Source organism: Molothrus ater, chromosome 4, assembly GCF_012460135.2.
Source record: "Molothrus ater isolate BHLD 08-10-18 breed brown headed cowbird chromosome 4, BPBGC_Mater_1.1, whole genome shotgun sequence".
NCBI classification, from domain to species: Eukaryota; Metazoa; Chordata; class Aves; order Passeriformes; family Icteridae; genus Molothrus; species Molothrus ater.
The window spans coordinates 12,245,047-12,269,229 of NC_050481.2; positions in this window are offsets into that span (position 1 = coordinate 12,245,047).

Sequence of the window (24,183 nt, forward strand, 5' to 3'; positions counted from 1 at the left end):
CCTGGGAAGAAAGAGCTGACAGATCTTATACATAAAATAACTGTAGGGAAGACTTAAGAGCCTAGTAAGGAGGAAAGTTTTACTTCCTTGAGTAATGTTTGATGGGGAAAATAAAGGCAGGACCAATCACCTACCACTGTGAAAATTTGTTTGGGTAGGACAATATCTACAGCACTAAATCTTGAGGAGGATGGCTGCTGTTAGAGATATTGCTGGTCAAGTGAAAGAAATGCCACTGGAGCATTGTAATAGCTATCTGAAATAATTTTCTCAATTATGTGTAACATACAGCAGTCCATGACTTAAAAAATAATCCTATCTGACAGGGCAATGGCAGAAAAAATGTTAGATTTAAGATTATTTTTAAAGGTGCAGGATGTACATGCTAACCCTCTGGCTATTGAGGGTTGAAAGGAAACAGGAGTGGCTGTTGGCAATGAACATTTAGCTCTTTATGACTTGCCTGACTATGTCTGGTTCTGGCTGCTGCACACAGCTTTGGCTTCCAGAGGGAAGCGTAGCAGTGCTTCTGCAGGACATTATGTCTGCAGGACATTATGGATAAACCTAAGGTTTTGCATGGATTTCAGTGGACTCTGGCTTCCAGAAGAATGGTGTAAAAGGAAGCTGTCAATGGTTTTTTGCTTGAGTAACTAAATTGTTCCTGCTTCTGCTGGACGAGGTACTGAAGTTTGGATTCAGTAGGAGGCACATGCTCCAAGTGGCAGTGCTTATTGGGGCTGCTCTGTACTGCTCAAATATGGGAGCACTTATGGACCGCTGTGGAGAAATGTGAAATAAAGGCAGGGGGCTGCTAAATAAGATGATGATGGCTGTTTTAAGGAGAAGGCAGCTGGGTATCCAGTGTATACCATTGACTGCCTCAGCTCAAAAGTGGTGTCTAGTGCTGCATTTGCTATGGCCCTAGGGTGTTCAAAGGGAATTCCAAGAGCTGTAGAGGGTCCCAGCCATCCACCACTTCTCTCTTCCAGAAGAGCTGTTGTGATTTGTCTTGATATGAAGGAACCTTCTACTTGCTGGTCTCAGACCTGCACGGTGTGAATCTGCCCCTGCTGCCCTTGGTACTGACTCCTGAAAGTCCTACGGTAAAGAGCTTCTAACCTCTGGTAAAGACTTAGGCTTTCACTAAGTTGTATTTAATTTGTAATTTTTACCTTTGATATGATATTTTCCTTATTCTGTGTGTGTCTTTCCCCTTTCCATCTTTGCTCCTGCTAGCAGAGGAAACCTCTGCAGTTCTGTCTTGCTCCCATTTTTCAGATAAACCATCCATGATACAGGGAGCTCAAAGCTCAATGGACTGTGCATGCAGCGTTGTTGGGGTAAGCGCTGTAAGAAATAGGCAGCACTGTGGTGCAGAGCTCTGCCTGTCTGTTCCCAGGGCTCTCCGTCATGGAGTGTGTGCTCACATACTCCATCAGCTGCTGTTGGCTTGCCTGCCTACACAGGCTAAATGTAAGGCCCCCAGTGAACCTTTCTGTCACTTTTGCTGTTCTGGCCACTTTGCTTAATCAAAGAGCTGGAAGGAAAGCTCTCATTAGAGAGGCTTCCTCAGTTGTACGGAATCCTCTGCTTGGCTAATTGAGGCTTTAGAGAGCTCGTGGTTCTGGTTGGGGTTGGTTGGCTTGATGTGATCTGGGCCTGAGGCAGAATGAAGTGAGCAGACTTAAATGATGTCTGAGCTAACATGATGGCTGGAGATGAACAGATAACAATGTCTGTTAAGGCTGTTGCGGAGAGACTACAGAGCTTCTTGCTGAAGCAGTAAACTGCTGGAATGTGCTGTGGCTGGAGAGGTAGTGGGGAATATGTAGGTGAGAGTCTGCATAAGGTGAATTGATCACTTTCTACTTCAGTGTTCAGTGGTTGGAGCTCAGGCTCCTCAAATCACATGTTGGAGGAAATAAGGGCACAAGGCAAGCTGGGCTGCAGAGCCTGCAGTCTGAATGGAGGAAGCAGGTAAATGCCAGGGAAAAAGTTGTAGAGGGTAGGGGGACAGAGCTAAGGACTCTAGCTAATGTATCTTTAGTGCTCGAGGCTCTTATGCTTCTGGAGTGGTGTAGCTTAGTCCATTTTGTATGGACTAGACTAAAATACAGACTCTGTATTTTATTAAAATTTTTTATATAGTACTTGAATTCAAGATCCTAAAAGTTGCCACCTGAGAATGAATGAACAAGAGGAATTATTCCAAAGGACTTGTTTTAAATTAGATCAATAGAACTTATGGCCTTAATAGTTAGTGTCCTAGAGAAGAAGTATGATGGATGAGCTGAAAAAGAGCACTTGCTCTTTCACAGTATGGGAATTCTTCCTCTGTGGTCAGTCACTTGAGTGAATCACCCCTGAGCAGGGTTCCTCTGTTGTGGGCCAAAGGCAGTGGTCTTAATGGCCATGCAAAATGTGAAGTTGCCAGGCTTGCTTTGGAGGCTCTGGCTTGTAGGTGGGTATGCCCTGGATGTTTTGGGTGGTGAAGAAATGGAAGAACAGGAGGCTTAAGGTCATGTGTTCAGCTGCTAGTGCTGAAAGCCAATCTCCATCCCAAGCAGAGTGTCAGAGCTGAGGTTTCAGGCTGTTCAATGCCTTCTGCAGCTTTTGGAGAATTGTGTGCAAAGGATTTAGCTGTAGTTGAAAGAGTTGGAGGGAGCAGTTGCTGCTGTTTGGGAAGCATTGATCCTGGTGCCTGGGCAGGAAGGCTCCCTGCTGTCTGAGCAGTGTCTCTGGTCATGTGGCAGGGTCCTCCTTTCCCGTGGGAAAGGAAATGGACCGGCTACCAAGTGCCTAGAATTAGAAATTAAGCTGCCCAGAGAAAGGATGCAATCAGTGCAGGTCAGTTACTGAGCAGGGTGAAGATGGAATCCATTTCCAAGTGGAGATGGAGAGAAGGAAAAAGGTGAAGGGTCAGTGGGGTGTCCACTGGATCTTTACCAAATTCCCATGCAGTATTCCTCGTTGGGCAGGCCTTGTTAGATGTGTCTCAGTAGGTCTGGCCTGTTGGGAATCAGCGCAGAGACAAAGGGACAGATGGGGAAAGGAGACAGGATATACAGGAATGTACATGATGTCACCCAAGGGACATGTTAACTGTGAGTTTCTTTGTTACCACTTTGATGGTGTATTAGTGCCTGACCTTGCAGTGAGGATTTGGCCATTCCCTCCTCCTCCCCATTTCTTTTGCTGTTTGCTTTTTATCTTCTTGCAAAGCAATAAAGATGCTGAAATATGGAGAGTTCTTATGGGAGTTGAACTCTTCAGATACAGCATTGCTCTGTGAAGAGACATGCAGGAAGTTGTAAGGGTAGGAATGAGGAAGTTTGTCAGGAAAGCTTGGGCTAGGAGCTGAGATGACTATGAGACGGCACAGTTGGGAACAGCGCTGGGTAGTTGCCTTGCTCGTGTTGTGTCACAATCTTCCCACGCCACGGCAGGTTCCAAATGTGTGACAGAACTGTGCCTAAGACTGAAGGATTCTCTGTCATACATCTGCTGTCTGTCTCCCACATATGGAGGGGACAGGGACCTTTGTTTTGGTGGTAGAGGATCCTCAGGCGAGCTGTCTGTACTGATCTGAACACATGATTTGGTGTGCTAGAGATGAAGATGTGGCTGAGCAGCGAGGCAGCCGGGAGGGCTCCAGGGAGCAGAGTGCAGGTTTGCTGACTGGTCTGACTTGCATGAGTAATGGCTTGTCAGGCAGGGGTGAAGTCTGAATGAGTGCAGAATAGAAACTGGGGATGATTGTTGAACAGAGGGAAGCCATCCTGAGCTCAGGTAGTCCCAGACGTACACATTGTTAAGAGACTGGGTGTGTGTCCTGAATGAGTGTCCCCATGGGCCTGCTTTATTCTGTGTCCCTTGACAAGCTGTGTGCTGCTGGCTTCTGTCAGAGTGTGCTGGGCTGGATGGTTCTTTGGTGTGGGCTACAGCAGATGTTCTTCTGAAAGAGGCTACTGCAGAAATGGTGTAAAACAAAGGGAGCTTAGAATTCTTGAAAGTACATGAATGACTTGTTACTGTCTGAGCTAAATTTCTCTGGCTCACTGGTTGTCGAAAGCAAGCAGAGGAAGCTCTCTGGTCTTTGGGCTTTAGAGAAGAGGGGCAGATGACTTTTTCCCTGTTTAAGGATCCTGGACCTGTGGCAGTGGTAAATCAAGGTGGTCTCTGCAAGGCAGAGCAGGCTAGTGGAGTTAGTGGATGACTCTGGCAGTATGCAGAAGCTCATAAATATATTTGAGCTAGCCATGAATGAAATGTGTCATGTTTTGATTCCCTAAATGACTCTGAAAAGCTTTATTCAAGACTTTGCTCTTAGATTGTAGTTGTGGCTTTGTTCCCAGCTTTGCAGTGGTCTTTCACTGCTCACCTTTCTGATGAGAGCTGTCTTTTCCCTAGATTAAGTGATCTGTAGCCCCATGAGCCCCAGAGGAGTAGGCGTGGCCATGTCTGTCTATGGAGTCCTGCTCTGTCATATACATCACATGTGCTTGGTGGATTATGTGGGTGTACTGGCTGCAGCTTTGTGTATTCCTTGTTACCCAAACACTTGGATTGGTCTGGATGGAGCTGCCATTGTTAGTTGTCATCATTTCACTCATGTCTAGGTGAAGCTTTTGTACCTAGAGTAGGATGTGGTCTGTCCTTTGTGACACCTTGTGTGCAACCTGCCCCCATGGTGCTTTCAAACCAGAAAAAGGGCATGTGATGGTTTTGTATCATGCAGCCAACAGGAAGGAAAATAGTGTCTTAAATGACAGCCATTAAATCCACTAAGGAGACAGTTTATCATGGCTGTGGAGTCATCTTTCCTGTCATCTGGGACTTTGAAAAGGTACTCATGGTAGTGCTTTCTTAAAATATGTTTCATGTTTCTAAGGACGTTTGGGATTTTTTGTCCCAGCTGGAGATCTCTCTGTTACAAAGGTACACTGGAATTTAACATATTAAGAGCAGTCAGCTAATCCCTGAGACTTGCCTCTGGCATTTGAATATATGCTTATGTAAGTAACTATATATACTGAAAGTGAGGGTGTGTAGTAAATTATGGACAGCTTCAAGAGCAAACTGACCAAGGTTGTGTAGAAGTGATGAGGTGGGGAAAATAACTAATGAAATAGAAAAAAAACGGTTGCCTAAATAATCATCTTCTGGGCCGAGATTGTTTTTCCATGGATTTTCCTTGAACTGCAGTGCGTATAGTGGGTTTGGAAGGAGGTGAATTCTCCATCCAAGATAGGCAAGAAAAGGTTTAGTACAAGACATGTTTAATAAAGAAAGATAGTTTGGAAACTCCTTGAGGTCTGAAATATGACATTCAGCATAGAACTTAAAATTCTAATCCGTATCGACATGTGGAGTTACTTTTCTGTAGGAGAGTATTCAACCCTTATATACCTGGAAGTTAGATTGGGAAGAAAAGGTGAGGGTCAGAACTTTTTGAGCTCTATCTGAATATGCCCAAGCCAAAGCATGTGTCGGCCTCTGTATAGCTTACAGGGAGATGCAGTGTGACCTGAAGGATCTGACCTGGCCCATCCTTAGATTTCCCACCTGCTCTGTGGTGAGGTAAAGCAGCAGTGCTGGAGCATTGTCCATGTATTGGTCAGGAGTTTTGAGCTCCCCATGAATGCCTTTGGAGCTCAGTGCAGCTGAGTTTGCATCATTGCAAATTAAGCTCCCGCTGAGGTCAGAGGACAGGAGCTAATCTGTAAATGAACATTCCTCAAACTCTAGTTATGCATTGGACCTTTGAGTTCAGCTCTAACAAGCGTAATGCAAACTGGATTAGTTTGTTGTATGCCACTGGGAAATTAAATGTGTCTTCCAAGTTCTTGTCACTTAAAATTTGCTGTGACATTTACTGTGTTTGACAAAATGCAGGAAGAAGAGGTTCCAATTAACCAGGACATCAAATGGTGTGGATGGTGCAGTTTATTTTGGAGGCACAATACTCAAAAGGTCAGTGTCTCAGTCAGCTGACCTCAGTTGTTTGTAGCGTTGGCTGTGGCTAATGAGTACTCAGCTCAGTCCATAATAGGAGCTTTATGGAGGGCAGATCCAGATAATGGGTGCGTGTGGGCAAACTGGCTCTTTCTGGTAGCTGTGTGCTAGGGGGGGAGGGATGTGCTAACTCTCTCTAACATAGGGAAGAAGGGACTGAATGCAAAGTTTAGGAACCAGGAGTGTCACCATGAAGTCAGTACCATCACACCTGAGTGGAAATTGTTGCTATCTTAATGCTTCTGCTTGGCCTTGTGAATGGCACAGAGCCATGTGTAACTGGGTGGTTGTTTCAAGCTGGAGCAGAGCAGTAATTCCTTGGGTATGGTAAATGGAAATGTATTGCTGTGTCCACACATAGAAGTCAGTGGTGACAACAGCTTGGAGGAAAGGTGGCTAAGTCTCCTGATAGGCTGTTGTTTTTCAGCTGCTTTAAATGTTGGTATCAATCAGTTGCAAGTAACTCATTACTTGTACTAGATTTCGTGGCACCTGCTGGCCCTTTATGTGGGCTGTTTTCAGTGTTGGCACTGGGCTGTAGTATGTCAGCCTGAAAAAAATTTACAGTTTGAAAATTAGACATTTGGGCAGAGCTTCTGTAAATGATGCTGAATTTATACTGAATTGACCCCCAGGAAACTCTTAATGTTAAGCTGGCCAGGCACCCTCCCTTTCTGCTCAAAGCTTTGGGTGTTCAGGTTAAAAATGTATTGTTTTCCTGTGTCCCAGCAAAACCACGTTTTACCTAAGTTTTTAAATGCACTGCAGCAGCATTTTGTTCTTCTGCTGTTAAGTGAAGCCTGATAGGACAGTGCTGGTTGGCAAGTGGCAGCTCTTGGAGGTGGGCAGCCTTAATGCAGCCCATAGATTTGTACACCGCTGGGGCTGGCCAAGTGCTTGGGAATGCCCATTTGAAAGAAATGAAAAATAATTCAATATGCTGCTGAGATCTCTCTGAACTTTACTTATTTAAGAGATAAGGATGAGCGCATTCTTTGCTAGATATTCCTGCTTATTAATACTGTGTTTGTTTTCCGTCATTGAACTAGATTCCATGTATGCACTGTTTCAGAGTGTCCAGCAAGTACCTGGGATATACTGTGCTGTGAGTGAGGCAATCTCTAGGCAACCTCTAGGATTTACCTTGTCTGTTTTCCACTGGACTCTGTTGAATTCAGTGGGAGTGGAAATCCAACTTCCCAAATGGAGTTGGGAGAGGGGAGGAAACAGAGTAAGAGGGCTGGGAGAAAGCTTGGACTATTGTAAGTTGGTGGCAGTAGGGTCACGGGCCAGAGCAAGAATAAGATAGTTGCCTTGAATTTCTGGAGGAAATAAGAACTTGGAATGGTCGATTGTGATACTGTCAGGCTTTTGGCTGAAGCATACTTCCTGAGGCACAGTGCGAAAGAAATAATTTCTCAAATTAAATAAAACTCCCTGCATAACTGAAGTCATAGCAACAAAATGACCTCACTGCAACTTAACTCCCCCCTCCTTGTAGTTGTTTCTTTAATTTCGTACAATATGTTATTCTTGTTGTTTGGAATCATGGGGAGGAGGGAGAGAGGGAAAACCAACCTGTGTAAAAATTAGCTTTGAGTTATTCCATCTGTGGACTCTTAATTTTGTCATGAAAACAGAGAAGCCTGGCAGGAAGCGAGCTTGTGACTGGCTCCATGTATCCTCTTGTCTGGAGCTGGGTAAGAAGTGTGGCATTTAGAATGAAAGCAAAAGCTTCATTTCTGGAACTCTGAGTGTTTGCCCAATTCTTTGACCATCTGTTTTTGTTGACAACCACCTCTTTGTGTTGTGCCAAAGTTATTTTGGCTTTTATAATTTGTAGATGCATGTGTGTGTGTGTATATGGTGGAGTGGTTGCGTGTGTCTGTGTGTGGATCATTAGGGTGCTGCTGACTGGGTCAGACAGGGGGAAGTGGGATGTATAGAAGTAGGTATTCTGGGAGGATTGAATTACCAGGAGAAATACAGTGAGTAATCCTGGCTTCTCTTAGAGACACTTGAGTCCTATCTGTGTTATCCTGTCAAAAGCTGCCAGCTTCTAGTGGCTGTCCTTAAGTAACTTTGGTTGCATCACAGCCATTCAGAGTACACAAGTACTTGCCTCAGAAATGACTGCTGGGATGAACAGTCCTGATGGAGAGCCCAGCAGCTGACTGAAGGTGGATAGCAGCTGGGTCCCTGTGCTCTGTGGTGCTGGCAGGGAGGTGTTCAACCACCTTAGCCTCTTGAGCTGTGCTGCTCTTCCATTCTTGCTGTCAGTTAGGGGGTAGTTACTCATTCCCTGTATCCTTCATATGATAATTTTATACCCAGCCAGTAGGGATTGGAGATGTGCTGGAGCAGCTGATGTTGAGAACTCTATTGTAGAACTGCAAAAGGACTGGGAAATTCAGCCTCAAAACCTAGCATGCGACACCTTTTTGAGCTTATATGTGTGTTTCTAAACCTGCATTTTCTCTACCTTGTAATAAAATTTTCTTTCTTTTTTTTTCTTCTGAAAGCTGTGTAGGGAAGCTGAGTGCTTTCTGTGCTGCTTTCCACAGTGAGTTTTTCCTGCAGTGCCTTCTGAACTCTTGCTGGCACGAGGGTAGGCCAGAGTAACATCTACAGCCCATGACAGCAGCAAAATGAGGCTAACAAATATCCTTCTGAGGATGCAGCATGACAGCTTCATCCATCCCGCTGCATTTGCATCGGGAGTGCGGAATGGCTGTGTGTCATGGGCCACTGCCACTGCACACAGTCATTTATTTAATAACTCGTGCACAGACATTAAAGGGGAGCCTGCGAGACATCAGTGTGGTGGAGACAAATAAGAAATTAAGAGATGGCAGCATTTAGAAAAGTCTGGTTTGTGCTATTCCATCATCGTAACTTTTGTTCAGCAGTGCTTCAGGTATAAAGTGAATGGGGTTTTTATGGACAGTAGCAAGGCATGCGCTGTCGTGTGGCACAGTGGCTTCCTTGTGTTTTTTGCTATGCTCTGAGTTTGAGGGTGGCCTTTTCCAAAGGTAAGCTTTTCCCCTTGCAATATAAAGTGTTAGAGTTAATTATGCAGTTTGCACAAGATGTTTCTGGCGTGTGAACCAGGTAGATTAAAACTGCTTCAAATGTGGATGATTACTTATTTTTTTCCAGAGCATCATTAATTCACATGAAATTGAGTCTCTTTGCTAGTCAAGATTTTTCTAGGAATACCAAGTGCTGCAATTCCATCCTGGGGAGAACTGATTTAAAGTGGAGTGCCTTGAAATCCAGCTTTTTAAATACTTTCCTAGAGACAAAAATGGAGAAACTGAAACACATGGAATCAGTAGTCACTTCTGAAAATCTGTTTGTAAGCATAAAATGAAAATCCTTCTGTCATTTTAGATGCCTTTTCAGGGATTGCCTTCCAGTCCCGTGTTTCTGTGTGTAAATGAGGTGTCTGAGGTCTTCGAGATGTGTTGACTTGTGCAGATGCTTCTGGTGAGGGCTGGTTTGGTTGGCTATGAACATGTTGCCTCAGAAACCAAATTGGAGTAATAGTAAGTAGACCAGGACTGAATTTGGGTGGGGACAGTATGTCATGCTGAAAAAAGGGAACAGCGAAGGTTCTGTGCGTGTATAAATAGATGGTGTTGTTTCTGTGAAAAATACAAAGCAGGTTTTTAAAAGGCAGAATCCAGATGCAAAACTCCGAAACCCTGTGCAGGCACTTCAAATGGATGTGTTTTGCTGCAGTGGGATGGAAGAGTCTTTAATTTTTCTCATTGGTGGGAGCCCAATTATAACAGTGTAAAAAAGATTTCATGTTGTCTCCTCTAAGAGTAAGTCATCAGACTAACTAGAGAGTAACACCAGAGGTTGTCAGTCCCCCTTAGCATCAGCTGTGTCTTCCTCACAGCCAGGCTAGTTCTAACCCTTCAGTTCTTGTTTGCAGAACTTGTTGTGTGCAAGAAATGTCTCTTGGGTAGCTTTGCTTAATAGCAGTTAAGAATAAAGGGCCTATGGAAATGTAGTGTTCAAAGCATTTTTGTTCTCAGAAGGCTGGAGAAAAAGATGTTTGAAAAATAAAAAATGCCAAGGGCAGAACCTGCATGGAAGAGTAGAAAAAAGGCTCAGGCAAGAGGGATGACTATTCTGTTGTCTTCTCACTGACCTAGCACCCTGTATTTCCTATGTTGTTGTTAGTAATATTGCTGCCACTGTAGCAGAGGATGGCTGCGGAGATTGTGGCTGCCTGCCTGATAGAGGAGCGAGTGTCTCAGTCTTGTCTAGAAACTGGGGTAACTCAGCAGCTGTATGTGTGTGCAGCTGGAGAGAAAGCAGAGCTCTTGGGCCAGGTGTGGGGAAAGGTCACCTGTCTGTGCATGTCAGACATCTGAGGTGGTTTCTGCATGCTGCTGAGCAGTGGCACATTGAGAGCTGAACTGCCGTGTTCTGTGTATTTGCAGTCACTTGCTTGGGCTGCTTGCAAACACTGGTGTGAAGAAAAACCTGCAAGCAGGGTTGGCCACATGTGCCCTCTCCATACCTGGAACACACGGGTCATAGAGAGCCTGTCCCGCAGCTCTGGGAACCCATGCTTAGCCATTACTCAAGCTATCTCTAGGTATAAATGAATGTCACCTCATGGATTTCGTCCGTGAAAGCAAGCAGAGGTGCCAGTGTCAGAGAGGGCATGTAACAACCAAAAGGTTCCTGTGGATTTGTGTGTAGTTTGTGGTGTTGCCTTCTGCTGATATTTAGAGAAGACTGATAATTTAGGACCTTGTGTGTTTTCTAGACAGCTAAGTAGTTAAAAAATGAAATACCAGAAGAACAAGAAAGACACCATATACTCAATGGACAAGAAAAAGCCTGTGCTTAAAACGAAGCCATGTGTAAATTCTGAGTTTTGCTCACTAGACTAATAGTTCATTTATGTTGCAATGGCAGATGGTTTCCAGAGTTGATTTCAAAGAGCAGTGCAGAGGGGAAGGATGAAGGCTCTGTCTGCCCATCAGTCTGGGGTGATGGGTGGTGATCCAGTTTAGCACTGGACCTGCTTCTCAGACTGCTCATTTGTAGTTTTGTAGTACCCTGTTTTCCAGGCTGTTGTTTTGGGCAAGATGTCTAGTTTTCAGCATTATCATGAGACCACTGGTAACAGCTGAGCACAGCTGATAGCTTATTACTGCTGTTGCTACTTGGAACTAATAAATACCTAGTTTGGAAAGCACTTGGATTCAGTGGAGTATGCGTTGCTTTCATAAGATGTAGTGGATTCTTGAAAGGCTTTTTTTATGGCTGTTGGGATGTGTTCAGTGTTACAGCTCCAGCTTACCTAACAGCTGCCATCTGGAATGTGGAATATTTCAGATCTTAATGGGTTGGTTTGTTTCTCAGTTGCTGTTCAGACTCCTTCCCATGGCTGGAGTGGGTGGAAAACCAGGCCTTTTTCCCTTGCTGATATTAGCACCTACCCAGACTTTCCAAAGTTTGTGGCAGAAGCTAATGCAAAATACTGAAATTGTAGTACTTTGGAGGTATGTGGTACCATCTCTTGTCAGAAGGAGTTTAAAGTGCAGAAAACTCTGCTTTGAAGAAGGGTGGGCTGAAAGGCCCTCCATAACTTCATTTCAGCTGTAATTCTTGGGATTCATTAGTCTTATTTGAAGCATTCTTTGTCACTAAGGAAGTATTGGAGACTGTTGCTAATTCTGGCCAGAAAGCTTGTTTAGGTCAGCAGAAATCTTGTCTGGCATTTGCTAGATGCTTGGTGATGTATGGGAGAGGCTGATTGTTTATCAAGGAACACTTCAGGACTTGAAATACAAACCCCAGTTTCTTACAGAAGGAATAGAATCATCCCAGTGTGTGATGACCTTGATAATTTTGATGAGAATTTTACATTACAACTGTCTGATCTTGTTAGTGTGGGTTTGTAGGTTTTTTTTTTTTCCCTGTATGTTTTAAGCCTGATTTAGATGAGATTGAGTAGATAAATTGTGGCAGGTCTAATAACTACTGCTCAGTTCTGGAAGCTGTGGAGCACTTAAGTGAGGTGGTGTCCTTAGAGGTGTGAGTAGCTTATTGGATCAGGTGGGACTGTTGATGGCCATACTGTGTGTCCAGTTGAGAAAAAGACAGCAGTCTGGGAGTTTTGAGTGGGATGAGGCACTGTGGGTTAGACAAGGAGAATAGATGCAGAAGGTCATCTATGAAAAGCAGCGGCAGCAAAAGACAAAAGCCTATGTATTGTCTTTGACTGCATAAGGTATCAATGGAGTAATCTCTGTTCACTGTGTTGATTCTGGGTGAGTGCTGGGTGTGTGACAAGAGAAGGCAGAGGAGCGGATGAACGGCTTCTTGAAGCATTTTGGGTTTCTATGCAGGTGAACAGCCTGACTGGGCAGAGAGTATGGTTTGATACAGTTCTACTGCTAAAAAAAGGCTGCCTGTGTATGCCACTGGGGCATGATGTAGTGGTTAAAATGCAGCTTACTTTGTAGTTCCAAAGGGGTTAACACTGTTTGAGGTGGAACACTAGATTGGCAGGGTTTGATTAAATTAAAAAAAAAAAACAAAACAGAGGGGAATATTTGAGCATATGGATAAGAAGAAATGCTCTTTTGTTTCCTTTTTTTTTCAAGCTTCTTAATGTGAAGAGTGGTATAGAAAAAATGCTAGATTTCTGTGATGTGCTCATGCTCCACATCCCTTAAATCCATCTGTGGCTGTGGAGCTGTTGCCACACACAGGCTCTGTGTGCTGTGTATTTTGCAAACAGCTACACCTACTTGAAGGCTGCACGAGGCATTTGGGCTGGGATTGCCAGGCTGCTGGATGTGTACGGAGCCCACAGGCAGTGAAATGCATCATTCCAACTTGCGTCACTGCTTTGGCTGAATGCGGGCATCAGAATATTTTCCCGCGGTGGGGGCAGGGACAGCGTGCTCTGTGTCTGACTGGAGGGTTTAATGGGGAAGGGTTAATGAAGTCGCAAGGCAGCAACAGTGAAACTGCAGTGCAGGGCTCTCTCTGGGCACGGGGGAGTGCATGCGGATGGATGGAGGCAGGTGTAAACTCTGCTAGGAGAAATCAGAGCTCTCCATCTATGCCATGTCCTATTGGAATATTTGTCTGGTTCATTCTGGCTTCCCCACCGTGGATATGTTGTAAGAGTAACTGTGTTCCCCATCCTCCCTCCCTCCTCTTCCTTCTCCCCCCACCCCTTCCCCCCCCCCCCCCCCCCAACAAGCTGGAGGGCCAGAAGGTGGGGTGGTACCACAGGATAATGGTAGCAGAAGGCGAAGGAGGCAGACAGCTGGCAAGTTCTGCCCCAATATGCTTCTCTGAAAGAGGCAAGGAAAATGCAGAAGATGTGATGCCTGAATGGCTCACTTTGCAGCAAAAGAGAAGATTAAAAGTAAAATTAGTTAACATCTTGCTCATTTCAAACCACCACACGCCATCTTTTTGCTTCCCTCCCCTCCAGCCATTTCTCTGTGGCTGTATATTCTGAGGGAAGGAGGGTAAAGTCCCAAGCAATCCTGGGATTTAGCAGAAATCTATGTTGTGAGCAGCACTATGTAGTGAGCAGTAAAAAGACTGAGCTCTCATTGTAGCCCTTGTGTTATCTCCCTGTCATTTATACGAGCCTGGGCAGCTGGAGCAGACAGGCAACCACAGGCCTCTGCTGGGAGCTTCTGTTCACTGTACTGATACAACCGTACCGGGAGCATGCAAAGGCAGAGGGTGGGGATGGAGGCTGGGGGTCCTGCAGTGGTTCAGTCTGGGAGAGGAGTTCCAGAGGTGGGGTGTGGATGCTCCTGGGGGACTCTGGGACCCTAGAGATGTTGAGTGAGAGAGATGTTGCTGCTGTCTGCAGCTGCTAAATGGAAAAGTGAGAGAAGGCAGAGCCGAGTACTCCTGGAGGTGCCCTGTGAGAGGGACAAATGGAGCACTGGGAAATCCCAGCTACATGGAAGGGGGAAATTAATTCCATGGGAGCACGGTGAAGCATTTGAACAGGGGACTGGAACTAAAATGAACAATACCTTATGCTAAAAGGTTTTTATTTCATCAGGTACTGCTTCTTTAGACTATCTGACCAGCATAGCCATTGCTGGCAGGGAGCTGCAGATGTGTGGTGGGCTGGATGTGCTGGTATTGCTGGGAACAGCGCTGATTCAGAACAGGATTTCCTTGTGCCTGTTGTGTAGGGGATGGGTCCCAGTGATCTGAGGGTCCGATGTCTTTGTTGTGTGGGCAACTGTGTTTTGAAGAGGTTTTTGGTCCAGCCAAGCAAAACGCCGTGGAATGTCATGGTGGTTGGTTTTATGTAATGCTGTTCAAGCAGAACCTGGGCCCTCAGTGAAGCAGATGGCAGCTTATTGAGCAGCCGTGAGCAGAGGCTGGATATTCACTAGACCCCTCTAGCAGCAGCACTGTGGGCTTTACTCTGACACCTGACTTTGCCTAGTAGTCAAGTGAAGCTTGCACCTGTGGCATAAGACTGTAACAGTGGAGATTTGTCTCTGAGTGGTTACTGGTCACCAGCAGAGTCTGCAAAGAAATGGAGAGGAATTGGGAAAATGATCATGTTTAATCCTTCCATCTCCACTAGGATTACTAACTGACCAGCCTTAAATGTGTGCAAAGCACTCCTTCTGTAGAAACTTAGTGAAAGTTCAGGTAAATGATCATGCCATTATTGTAGAAACATAATTTTTAGTACAGTTGATACATTTGAGGATAATTCCTTTGGGTAAATGTTGCTGTTGGTTAATGGAACAGAAACAGATAAATGCCAGTGCAGACTGCTTTTGAAAATTCCTTTGTTAGAAACATCTCAAATCCCCTGTATTGCTGTTTTCAGTACAAACCAGCTATGTCAGCAGTTGGAATTGGGGAAAAGCACCTTCCAAAAGCTGTTTGATTGGTTACTGTTCATGGCAGAATTTCTCACACTGACTCCTGATCTATGTGCTCTGGATTGCTGTTGCAGATTAGATTCTGTTCCAGCTGGAATGTAACTCTCATCCTGCTTGCTGATTCTTGCACTGGACAGGAGTCCTGCGGGAAAGACAAAAAAAAAGGAGCTTAATTTTTTTGCTGGTTTGGGGGCCTAGGTCTCTGGAGTGCTTGTCATTCTAGCAATGTCTTTATAGGTGAGGGATGATGCTCCTTTATGTCAGCCTGATTTCTGCTGTTGCCCAGGGGTGCTGCTTAGTCAGCACTTTTCATGCTCATGGCTCTAGTGCTTTGGGGTGCTAAGCAGAGTTCATACCTAGGAGCTCTTGTTCTTAAACGTTCACCTGCAGCAGTGGTTCATTAACTGCTTTTCTCTTTCTTAATCTCTTATTTACAAAACAGACCCAAATGATTGGTGGCCCTAAGGGAATGCCTGAGATGCCTCTAGTGAGGCTTCCTGTCTATCTTGTCTGAGCAGACAGGACCTAAATTCTCTGTGCTGTGTCCTTGTGGCATTTTCACCGTCAGTATTCAAGTATCCCATCCCTAGTTTTCAGACCTTGTGGCCCTTTTTATGATGACTCAAGTGATGTGTCTCAGGTTACTGTAAGCAGTGGGTTTTTACTGTGGTGTTTGCCTGGCTGTTGACATCAGGATGACTGAAAGAAAAGGCTTGTCACTTGCAGGCTACCCAATGTGGTAGAAGTGGCTTTGAAGTACCAAGTTCCTCGGCTGTATATGTATTTTTTATATATCATATATTTGCCTGTATACATCTAATGGGGTGGAAAAGAAACTATGGTAACGATGGCAAGTTATTTAGTGCTGCATGGAGTTAATTGCTTCTAATCACTGCTAACATCCGTCTGATTTTATGGGAGACAACAAGCCTTCGTTGGATGTGCTTGTTAGGCATCCTGTAAATCAGGGATGCTCTGGCATCTCCCATATTGTGTGCCCATTTGCTGTGTTTTGTTTCCATGTAGCTGTGAGAAAGGAATGGTATGCACTGGGATGGAGATGGATTTGAGCCTCCACTTAAGGTCCATTGTAACAATTTGCTGGTGAAAGTTGTTTCCCAGTTGGCCACTTAAGCCTTGATGAGGGAGTTCCCTGGCTATGTTGAGTTCTTCAAGAGCAAATGAGGTGTCAGGAGTTGCTTTCCCAGCAGATGTGAAAATGCTGCTCAGGGTGGCATGGCCATTGTATTAATACACAGTGTCAAAGTGGAGTCACTCATCCTGGGGAAATCACCCCATACTTAAAAAGAGCTTCAAAAACTCAATGCAAAGGAGCTTTTCCTTTTTGTCAAAATAAGCAAGTTGTGTCAAAGAATCTGTTTTCTTTACATGTCTTGATAAGACCTCAGTAGTGCTGGTGAGAGGTTTTGGCTCCTCTGTTCTAGGGCCAAGTTAAATAATGAGCTGGAGAACCTGCCTTTTGCAGCTGCAGAGGTGCCCTGTCCCCAGGTGTCGCAGAGCCCTGCCAGGCCCCGTACGTGCTGCAGCGTGATGGAGATATGTATGGGGTGATGAATGGCGTGTGCCTGGGCACCCATTAGAGCTCAGGCACTGCAGGAAGATTAATTGGGTTGGGTTGTGCCGGCATCTTTCAGGGCTCAAGATACTGGACATTTATCTATCCATCTTCCACATTAGTCACAGCACTGTGTGCTCAAGTCAAGAAACCTTCGGGTGAGTTAGAGCTGTGTGCAGATAGAGGGGGGCTGGGGCTGTCTGCTGCAGCTCCTGCTGCCTGGGCATCGTGAGCTCAATGCAGGTGGAAAAGGGGTCTGCAGGAGCGTTCTTCTTGGATAGAAACTCAGCTGCTACATTCCTGGTAATTGTTAGTCTTTTCCCTTAAATCTCTCTACTCCCAGCTCTGTCACCAGGAGGCAGCCTCCAGCATGCCACACTTGGGAGCCTGGGGACGTAGGAATCAGCCTGGATTATAAATCAGGACAAGGAGGGGAAAAATTCCAAAACTTAAGCCAGTGTCTGCTTCTGGAGTTTTTAAATGTTCGTGTTTTTTGAAGTTTTTCAGAAGCTGCCACCAGGAGAACAAACAACTTGTTGGGGTTTCTTTTATTATTACCTTTTTTTTCCCCCTAATTCTTTGCAATGCCATTGGGAACAGTTTTACCATCCTGTGATTGTAGAAGCCAATGCATACAGCATGGATGTACATTGCCTGCATCTCTTGAGTCTCCACTGAGTGGAGGCACAGCTCTGTTCATTTCTTCAGCAAGAAGTCTGTGAGTGGAGAATTATGGTATGAGTTGGGATAGGGTGGTTGAGGTATGCTGGAGACAGTGAAAAATGGGAGAGCAAAAGGAAGCAGTGCCCAACAGCAATATATTTGATATAAAAAGTCACAACAAGAGAGAGAAGAGGATGACGGTAGGGTGCAGGGAGCACACTGCCTGGATAAAGCAGGTGAGGAAGCTAATCCAGTCACCAACCATTGAGGATTCCCAGGGGAATGGAGAGCTTAAGGAAGTAACAGTTCATTGTGTTCTACATGCCTCAAGGGTTTAGCTCTATCTTTATAATTGATTAGCTGCCAGAAAATGTGCATGGACAGTTGAGTTTGCTGTTGTATCAGCTCTGATTACTTGGCTGATCTGGGATTGGTTAGAGCCTCAGCAACAGAGGTAAAGCAAAAGGCAGGAATCCTAAACCCAGATCTCACCTCCTTTGTTGGATGTATGGGAAGCCAACAGGTTGGTAGGCCTCTAGGTAATTGTACTAAAAAGTGAAAGTCCATGTAGGCGTGAAGAAAATACCTAGTTTGGTTCCAAGTGAGGCAGCCTGAGAGAGAAGTGATGGAAGTGTAGGAGATGGTAGTAACCATTTTGGAAGAATTGGAGCTTCTAGCCTGACTGTGAAGGTGTAGGGCTTGCAGGCTCAGATGACAGCACTATCTAAAGAGTGCAGCCCTGTACTCTGGGTCCAGTGGATGTATTCACTTGTTTGTATTCACAGGTAGAAGGTTTGCCTTCCTAGCTTGGCCTAGGAAGATCATGTGGCCACACATAGGGAAAAACTTTTTCTGGGAGTGAACCCTTTAGAAAATAAACTATTTATGTAGTTGCCTTTTTAGGAATTGACTGTTGGGAAGGGTCTGTGTGCCTAATGGAGTTAGTGTGTTGGTCTATAATCCAGAGTAGGGCGCGGCAAGATGGAAAGTTGGGGTATCAAAGGTTTACAAATAATGCTGTGGCTTCTGTATCTGGATTTTTCTAGCCCAGCTCGCTCTCCCAGCCAAAAGCATTCAATATTAACATCTCTCCTGAGCTGCTGGGTTTAGCAAAGCTCTGGAGTTTCTTTTTTTTCCATGTTTTTTTTTTTTTTCCTGCCCGCCTGTCAGGCAGTCTGGATGCTTGGAGTGAATTCCTGTGCCTGTGTACAGAGCTGCTAAGAGATGACTGCCTGCACTGCTGTGATGTCCCTGTCCCCTGCTCCTATTACGTGCGTTTGCAGTTTAGTAATTGCATGCGGATGGCAGAGTCGGTGCCAAGCCCTGCATATCCAAAGTCGTTTGGTGAAGAAGTTCATTATGCTTGTGGCTCGCAATGATAAATTCCCTGTGATGGTGGCAGCTCACAGCAGCCTCCTCTCGTAATGGCATTCTGCTCCTGTTGGCAGCCTTCCCTGGGCAGGAGACACTGTCCTGAAATAGCACAAGCAATGAGAACAACAATGGCTGCACAACTCTGGGAGACCAAAACATGGAGCAATCAGTAATTCCTTTCCTGGGATTGCTGTGTTTAAGGCAACTTGCAGAGGAGATTGCAGCCAGGCATTTGGATGTTCCCAAGGCAAAAAGCCATGATGGACTAACCCAGGAGACTTATTGCTGAGCCTGAGGGGCTGAATACAGTTCTCAAAAGTAGCTGAAAGGGTCCTGTGTGTGTCCTACTGCAGTAACTTCACAGGAGAACCTGTTGGAACTTGTTTTTAAGATGTAAAGGATGGAGCAGGGGTCGGCTTGCGATCTGGGAGGGGGACAGAGGTGACACATCTGAAATAGAAGCAGCTTCCATATTATGTACTCTAGCCAAATCCTTTTGGTTTTGGTGTATTGACCTTGGGAATAGCACCCCGGCCCTTTGATGGATTTGTGCCCCATTGATCCTAATCTAATTAAAGCAGCACTTGCTGCTCAGCATGGGCCAAAGTGCAGTGGGGTCAAGTGTATGTCAGTAATTTAAGGATTTAGTTATTAGGCTGTAAAATGATAATCAAGAAAGCTGTCTCTAGTGGAAACAGTTCAGTGCAATGGGTAAAACACTGTTGGAAGAAGATCCTGATACACCAGTGCTGTTGCCAGAGACATTTGATATATTCTGCAAGGGATTTATACATGAGAAAGAGTTCCCAGGGAGTGACTGGAGGAGGGAAGGGTTTATGCATGGACCAAAACAGTTGGTGGAGGACTTACGTTCTTTCCTCTCCTTTCCTGAGAAGTCAGCCAGGTTATCCTAGATTCAAGGGTAGAAATCCACTTGCATTTGGGCAAGCAGGTTTTTGTTTGCAGAGGTGTGGTCTTAGAGCTCTGTGAGGCAAATGAAAATGCAGCTTTAATGATCTGGAAATGGTTAATACTGCTGAACTCATTAGATACCAGTCACTTGTAGGGTGTTAGGCTGTTTCCTAATTGTTAATGTTAATTGGCTGCTTATCTACTTGTATGGGGTAAGTGGTGGGGAGCCCCTGCCACAGACCCAGGTCCCCAGCTGTGAAGGGCTGGAAAAGGACAGTCTCTCCTGCCTAGATGGGCTGGTGTGAGGAAAACGAGTTCATGGCCTGTGCCAGCCTTGAAAAAAGTAGCTTGAGTCAGTGAAGGCAGCAGTGAGTTCCTGTGCTGACCATTTTGTGCAGGCCCCTTACCTGGGCCCTGGTTGAGGTATGAGAGAGCTGCAAAATTACACCCACTGTCAGCTACTTGGGGTGATTTTAAAGGCTGTTCTGCACACAGATGTGTGCAAAGCAGGCACACTTTTTTGCTACTCACTTTATTGCAAGCATGGGTATTTCTTTTACCGGGTTATTAGCAAGTCCCTCGCTCCTGTCATTTGCCCTTGACTGTGGTATAACCATAAAACATTTACTGCAAGTCCATGAAGAATCCATATGTCCGTGTGATCTGTCAGGCCACCAAGACGCCAGGGCTTGGGGGGTAGCATAAGGATATCTGAAGGTGACACATGCTGTCATTTGATGAACAGAGATGCAGAAGGGGTTTCTGGCAGCCACTACCTTGGCCTTGACAACTTGTGATGGTGACCAGGTGGGGTGTGTTATCTTAATAGTCTGGAGCTCTTGTGAATTATTTGCTGATAGATGTAAACAGCTGTTATTCTTGGTAATGGAAAGCAATTAGAAACATCTGTACTCTTGGCGATGAGTAATGCCTCCCATCTTCACTGCTCCCAAGTGCCAGTTGGAAATAACTACATCATCAGGATGGGCTGGCAACCCTCACTGCATTATGGCCTGGTTTGTACTGAGCTGTGAAGAACAAGAGGTGAAGCACGGTGGAATGAGGGTTTGTTGGGTTTGTTTCCCCCTTCAGGATGAGCGGAGGGAAGCCAGGTGCTCCATAGCTCCCTGTCAGCCTGCAGGTAACTCAGTGTTCAGGAGCTTTGGGCTGGTATGGCTTCTGGAGCTGGAAGTCCATGATGGCACTTTGTGCCCAGATACCATCTTGGATGGAGCTGCAGCTATCCCTGAGGCCTCAGTCAGGCATGTAGGTCCATCTCAGGGCTTGCCGACAGCTGGAATGAGGTCTTGGTTTGGAGGCTCTTGAGTAAAGGAAGCACCAGGAGAAGCCTAAGAGCTTGGGATCTAGCAGCTCTGGTAAGGCTTCTCAGATATGCTTGGAAGGCCCTGGCGACAAACATCAACCTAGTGACAATGAAGTGTGTTGTGCATAGAGGCTGGTTTGGGCCCTCAGTACCCTCTGAGGTGTGTTGTCGTAGAAGACATGTGCTGGAGTCTTACCAGTTGTATTTAATCCTCCTTGTAAATTACAGAAAACTCATTGTGGCTTCCTGTGCCTTCTGAATGACAGAATGACACCCCTGATGTCCTCAATTGGGACAAAATGAGTTGTATTTAACAAAACAAAAAATTGGGATAATTTAATATAAAATCTTTAGGGTTCAGTTTTTTTAGTGTATGATTTTTATTCACAGTTTTCCAGTAGCTCTGGAAAAGACAAGCTAAAAAGACCCTAGAGTATTGATATACAGAGTATCTGCTTTAATCCTTGAGAGCAAGACCATCTTTTGGTAGGAAGGGTTGTTAGCAATGCTTCTGAAGTATTTGTGAGGAAAAGGGACTGACGGAGCTTTATGGTGTGTTTGGTCTGTGATGGATTTTTTTTCCTGCTTTTAGTTCACTATTTGTTTTTCTCTGTTATTTCAAAATAAAATTAAAAAGGGTACATCAGACAGCACTTTGCTATTTGTTAATTGTATAGATGTCTTTTACTTCCTGACAGTTCCTCTTGGTTTTTTTCTGGAGTCAGTGTTAACTTGTTTTCTGTCATTGTTTTCATTGTGCTGGAGTGCATCATTTTATGGCTTTCACATGGTTTTAAAACAAAGAAATGCTGTTTTCTGACTGTAGCTTCTCTGTAGCACTCTGGTTAATAAATTGCAGGCTGCTGTCAGAATGGGATGGATCTGTTTAGTTCCTGAATTGTAGTTTATAAGTGGAGAAGAAATACTAGATGAGCAAAAGTCTCTGAAATGGAAAATAGAGGTGTACAGCAGGTTTTTTGCTGTATTAGTTCTTTCTTACAGGCTACGTGGGTAAATTCCCCCACCAAATGAAGAAAAGCAGGGAAGTAATTAACACACAAGACAGAAAATATGAACTGTGATTCTGTGCAGAGGCATTTCATGCTTTATTGGCTTCATGAGAAGGCTGAGGTGCCAGAGCAATAATTAATATATTGAAAGAAGACAAAATAGATAAATTATGCAAGGGCAGGGCATTCGTTGGCTTTGAAGGGGGGAGAATTGTACTGAAGCATGTAGTACTTGCAACACACAGAAGCCAGTAGCTGGGCTTTTATGCTCCCTTGGTGTGGGGTGGATGGCTGCAGGGATGCACGTATGGATGATGTTGGAACAGGCTCTTACCCTGATGCTGATAGTTAGGGCCTGACAGAGCAGCTGCTTTCCTGTGGCTGCTGCTGCAGGGGGCATTTCAGAAGGACTCTCAAGGGTAGGAAAGGCCACGCTTGGAAATGAGTACTGAAGAGGTTTATACAGGCACAGTCTAAATTCTGGTTAGACCATGAGTGCTTGTTGTACTGGAACCCCTTCTGGGTTCCAGTAAAATCAGAAAAAGTAACTTGTGTGTGCTGCATCTCCATGCACAGCAGGGTGAAATTCCCTTGTGATGTTTTGCAGTGCTAAGCTGCACACGTGAGGATGTTTCAGATCATGGTGAGTCAAGTAAAAGGTGATTTCTCGGTTTCAGATTATCTGCAAGGAAGAGGGAAACCTTCAGGTTTCCTTGTCCTTTGGTGCTTTGGAGCTAGGTGCATGCAGAGTTCGTATCCATGCCATGTTCCCAAGTGTTCCTTGAGGTTTCAGTGGAAGCTAGCAAAAGGTCTCCCTTTTGTGTGATTTAATGAAAAGGGGAGAGTGGAGGAGGTGGAGCTGACCCTTTGGGTAGGGATCTTGAAACAGCACCTGTGGGTGTCCTTTGATTAGTCTCTGAAGTGCCACTGGCCGTGGTATCCTTGCACGATGGGATATGCGCTAATGGAGAGAGCAGGTGGGTGCTGGGTATGGCAGAGAGAACTTAAATGCCACCTCTGGCTGTGAGCTGGGTTGGAAAAGTTGGGAAGCTGATGGGCAGTTTTGGGGGAAGAGCACAAGTTGTATGGATCAATGTAGCTGTCCCAAGGACTGGGGTTTGATCAGTACGACTGTGGTTGTATGCCAAGGACAGCTGCTGGATGAAGGATTAGGATGGGCTCTGATTGCTAGGGTTTACTTTACAGATGTCATGAAAAGGCCTTCTTCAAACCTGTTCATTCCTCCAGTGCTTCTTTTCCAGATGGGAATTATAGAGTAAGATTCAGTAAAATCTGCTTCTCTGTTATTTAACAGAAAAGAATTACAGTAACCTTTTCTAATCCTTTCATTTCAGGTTTGATTTACCTGCTATACTTTGATCAGAAATTTGTGTAGTTTTACAGGATTAGGTGTTTTCATGTCCAGTTTTGGAATGACTGTAGTGTATAAAAAATTTTATGATTATTGTGTTTTGAAAGCTGGGATTAACCTGTGATTCTTGATTAAAAAGATATTGTACAGGATGGGGGTGGGTACTGAAATTGTTGCTTAGCTTGTGTCCCTTCTTGTTTGGAAGAAAAACATCTTCAGTTTTTCTTCCAGGAAGTTTGCTACCAGAGTAGAGAAATTTGGAATTAGGGGAGGTAGAGTTGTGTTTGCCTCTTTGAACACTTGAGAGTTTCCTTGTGAACAAACAGAATGCTTGGTAGCAATTAGGCCTTTGTTTACTGTGTCTGATACTGGAGGATGGCAGTGCTGAATCTGTGTCTGCTCTGGTGGTTTGTAGCTCTGCTGGGGGTGGCATCAGCCTCTTCCAGATCAGAGACTTCAATATCCAATGGAAAGCCCCTCATTAAGGCTGAAGCTGATTGATGTTCAGCAAGTCTCAACAAAAAACTAGGTTGGAGCAAGCTGTTTTTTTCCGTCTTGGTACAAAATGGCAGCGAAGGCAATTCTTAAAGCAGCCCTTAGACACAGGTGGAAGAAAGGTGCCGTGAGGGACAGCATTACCTGCCACTGAATGTGGGGTACAGGGATGCCTGCCTCCACAGGCTGAAGGGATGGTTTGGAGTCATTTGGATAGCAGGAATACTTCCATATGTGTGTTTAATATACAAATACATTTTAAAAGCCTAAGCATTTATATTGTACATAGCATTGTCTTCAACCTAGTAGAGAAGTGTTTGGCCTGCCGTGTATATATTTTACATATAAATAAAGAATAAATCCATATAATGTGCTCTTATTTCAATTGAAATCCACCTAAAAGTCTTTTTTGCTTCTGCTGCTGTTCCCAGCTTGAGTAGGCGGAAAGTAAGTAGTATGGGTCTGCTTTGCCTAAGAGTGTTGTAGGAATTTGGGTGACGTGATAGCGTGGTGGGTTT